Source organism: Saccopteryx leptura, chromosome X (assembly GCF_036850995.1).
Source record: "Saccopteryx leptura isolate mSacLep1 chromosome X, mSacLep1_pri_phased_curated, whole genome shotgun sequence".
Classification (NCBI taxonomy): domain Eukaryota; kingdom Metazoa; phylum Chordata; class Mammalia; order Chiroptera; family Emballonuridae; genus Saccopteryx; species Saccopteryx leptura.
The window spans coordinates 110,231,588-110,236,033 of NC_089516.1; the positions used below are offsets into that span (position 1 = coordinate 110,231,588).

The window sequence follows — 4,446 nt, forward strand, 5'->3', positions numbered from 1 at the left end:
CTCTCTAAGGGGAAGGAGAATTTACACTGGAGCCACTGGGAGTGGGACAGAAATCTGTCTACGGAAACTGTAGCATCCACCGGGTACGAGAACAAATGTCGGAGACTTTCAGGAGTTAAGATGTTACTTTATTGGCCAGTTTAACCTGCACAGGGGTGAACTCCCGAGATGTCCGGAGACACTGTGCTCACAAGGAGCTGCAAATGGGAGCTGCACCGGAGCTTACAGCCAGGCCCTTATATATCCTAAGTGAGCAAGCATTATACGGAAGCAGATGTGGCAGTTTAGCTATTGGCTAGGGAGGTCGCACGCAGCATAGTAACAGGGGCCGGCATAGCAACAGGGGCCGGTTTTAGCTTAGTGGTGAATTTCAAACCTAAACTTCTGATAAGGGTCTCTGACCTTCTTTGTTCCCAGCCTCACAGGAGCCATATCAGCACTTACTGTTCCTGCAATAGTTACACTCTTTGCAGCACTCCCTGTTCCTTCAATAGTTACACTCTTTGGCAGCCCCAGTACTCCCTGAATCTAACAAAAACCTGCAAAGAAAGATACGCAAAGCAGAAAAGAAACACAAAAGGAATCAAAATAGGCAATCTGGAGGGGCAGGGGTCTAGACAAAGAACAGGAACAAGCAGGAGGGGACTGTAAAAGTTAGGAAAAGCGTGGAGGGAAGATAACAAGCAGAATAGTTTTGTGTCCTTGAGAAAAACAAAACAAAACAAAAGCCCTCCTACCATCCATGCACACATACACTTGAGCAACCGCCAAAGAGGTCAAGTTGGACAGAGAAACGGGGAGCAGCTTCCACAGTTGAGATCTGTCCATGGAGAGTCCCCAGAGTGAATGAGCAGCCCCGCAGTCCCACTCCGCTGCTCCTTGTGCCTTCCCCTCCTCCCCAAAGCAGGTCCCTCCTCAGCAATTGGCCATGGGGTTCTCCCCGCTTCCACAGCATACCTTTTTTCTTTCTAATATATATTTTTTTCATCATGGTCATCTTCTGGTTTTATTTTCTTTAAAAAAAAAATTGCCCTTCTTTTTTCTTTTCCCCCCACTCTCTCCTCTTACACACACTTTCTTCTCTTTGTATGAGGGATACCATAAGGTCGCTCTAGCCAGACCCTGTATATGCAACCCCAAACCTGCTGTTAAAGCCGATATAGAATCTAGGGGGGGAACTGTTGTAAATGGTGGTCCAAGCATGGCATTGGGCTCTGGGAAACTCCGGTCTGTTGTCTGATACTTGGTCTTTTGGTTCATTTTAGGTTTACCTTGAATTGTCTTTCTCTAAATAGGGACTCATCTAAAGCCTGGGAAATCTTCACTGACTCCTTGTCTGAGAACTCTATATGTACAAAACTTTTGGGATGGCTACTAAATCTGTCAGAGTGTGGTAAGTGGTTCACTGAACCACAGCCATGAAAGTGTGCTTCCAGCTCTTCTGCTGTGGTGCCACAGTCCACACTGCTAACATAGAAGGAACAGGCATCAGCCTCCATCTTCATAACAGAAATGATCACTTGGCCAGCATTGACTGGTAGTAGTCTTCTATTCATCTGCTTCTCCACCTCATTCTGTAGCGCCTTTAGCTTCTCAGCTTCTTCCTCCATCTCCCTGACTTGAGATTTGATTGCTTCTAGCTCCTGGTCCTCAGGTCCTCAATGGTGCCATCCCCCAGGTCACCCTCAACCATTCGAAGTTCCTCCTTCTCCTCCTGGCTGCCAGGGGCTCCTGAGCCAGACCCAGGGCCTAGAGCTGGGGGGTGGTGGGCTCTTCTTCGGGCCCCAGTTCTAGTTAGGGATCCAGAAGCAGCTCCTCAGGCTCCAGTTCCTCAGACTCCAGGCCATTCCATAGTCTGCTGCAACCTCCTCTGAGACCTTGTCCCCAGCCTACTCACTGGCCTGAGGAACAAGGTGGCACCACTGCCCCAAACCAGAGCCCAAACTGCCAGCCTCCTTTATATTAATGAGCGAACCCTTTAGTGTAGATCTAGGTAGATTGGGTCAAGCTTTCCAGTAGCTGCCTATGGAGTGTGTGCTATAGTCTTTCAGATGCTTTAAATTAAGCACTGCTGGACTGTGTTCCTCACTGGGAGAATTCAGATGTTACCCATCCCTAGGGTTTAGGTGTGTGCGTATCTCACACTGTCCATGCTGAGTATTTTTAAAGTAAATTTCAGCCCATATATCTACCCTCCCATGTAGATCTACCCATATTGTTCACCAGCATAAAAACCTTTCTCTTCTACATATATTTTCTTGTTCCAGATAACATAAAGTGCAGACTCCTTCAAGTGACATATAAGCTTTTTTCAGACCTGTTCGTGTTTCTTAATTTTTTGCACCTTACACTCTAGTCTAGAATTACTGAGCTGCTTGTAGAGAGCCCCCACCACCAATACTGATTAGGATTCAAGCACTCCCATCTGCCTGGCCCACCATTCCCACCATCCTTCATATGGCTGACTTGGACTCACCCTCTGTGACTCAGCTCAAGTCAGGCATCAGCCCTTTATTTATTTAAAGATTTTAGTTATTGATTTTCAGAGAGATAAGAGAGAGAAATGAGGGGGGAGAGCGAGAAGTATCAACTCGTTGTAGTAGTTGCAGCAGTCCAGGTTGACGCTTTATCCACTGTGCCACTGCCAGTCAGGCACAGTGGTCCTTTCAAGTATCTTTCCCTATAACCTCATTCATAGTTAAGCTTATTTTATTTTATTTTTTAAAAATTATTTCTATTCAATTTTTAGAGAAGAGAGACAGAGAGACATAGAGATAGAGAAAAGAGAGAGAGAGAAGGGGGAGGAGCAGGAAGCATCAACTCCCATATGTGTCTTGACCAGGCAAGTCCAGGGTTTTGAACCAGCGACCTCAGTGTTCCAGGTTGACGCTTGATCCACTGCGCCATCACAGGTCAGGCACAAGCTTATTTTATTTAACACGTGTATAATGTTTATTATATGCTAGGAACTATTCTAAAGACTTTTAATACAATGACTCTATGAATTAAGTTCTATTATTTTTTTCTTTTCAGATGAGGAAACTGAGACAATAAACATGTAATCTGTCCAAAATCACATAATTGGTAAGTGGCAAAGCCAGACTTCTAATCTGGGCTGTCTGGCTCCAAAGTCGGTGCTCTTAGAAATCTATATGCTGTGCTGCCTTTTCTCTGTATCCCACAGCACCCTGGGCATACCTCTGTCTTTGTATTTAACATGATAGTTTGAAACTATATGTATATGTGTTCACCACTTCACCATGAGACTCTCTCTCTCTCTCTCTTTTTAAATTTATTTTTATTTTTTATTTTTTGCAGTGAGAAGAGGGAAGATAGTGAGGCAGACTCTGCATGGACCCTGACTGTGATCCACCCAGCAACCCCATCTGGGGCTGATGCTCAAGTACTGAGCTATTTTTAACACCTGAGGCTGATACGCTCCCACACAGCTATCCTCAGCACCCGTGACCATACTCAAATCAATCAAGCCACCGGCCATGGGAGGAAAAGAGAGAGAGAAGGGCAACAGAAGCAGATGGTCACTTCTCCTGTGTGCCCTGACTGGGAATCAAACCCGGAATGTCCACACCCTGGGCTGATGCTCTATCCACTGAGCTACCGGCCAAGGCCCACCATAAGACTCTTAAAGCTTAATAGTCTCTGCAGTATAGCAGTTAGATCATGAAGTTTGGAATAAGACATGCCTGGGGTGAAGTCTCACCTATGTTATGTACTAGCTGTGTAACCTTAGGCAAATTATTTAACTTTCTATCCATCCTTTTTTTCATTTCTAAAGTGCAGATATTAATACTTCAGGATAATAGAAAAAATGAAATGAGATGATATATCTAAAGCACCTAGCACAGAGTCTCACATAGTAAAAAACAAACAAACAAACAAACAAACAAAAAATCCCCTCTTGGTAATGCTTGACTATTACTAGTAGTTATTATTATCTCTGCATCTCTAGAAAATAGCATAGTGCCTGGAAAATCATTTTTGAGAACCACTTGTTGAACTGAACTATTACGGAAATATTTAGGCTGATACAGATATCTGAAGTATATTTCAGTATATATGACACCAGAAATGGTCCCTATACTTAAGCAGGATTTGCTACCCCATTTTGCTGAGGCATCAATAAAAGTTTTACTTCCAAAGGGCAGACAGCCTTGCAGATCTCCAGTCCTAGAACTAATAAGCGTATCACTCTGGTCCCTGCAACCATCAGTTTTAAGCTCAAACGAGATCACTCATCACTTCGAAGTGAACCTTGTTATCCTTAAGCCATCTCAGCATCCTTCAAAATGAAAGAGAACCCCATTTTTTTCCCTTTTCTTAGAAGAAGGGCTTCACAACTTCCTAGGTTTATCTTTTCTCATCAGATTACTGGCCTTTTTAGTTCTGCAATTCCTATCCAACTTTCTTCCCCAATATCCCAGGGTT

General features: G+C 44.2%; 1 pseudogene; it reads right to left on the minus strand.

Annotated features, from left to right (window-relative positions):
* Positions 1 to 494: 494 nt before the first annotated feature.
* Positions 495 to 2,113, minus strand: LOC136386453 (polyadenylate-binding protein 2 pseudogene; annotated as a pseudogene).
* Positions 2,114 to 4,446: the final 2,333 nt, after the last annotated feature.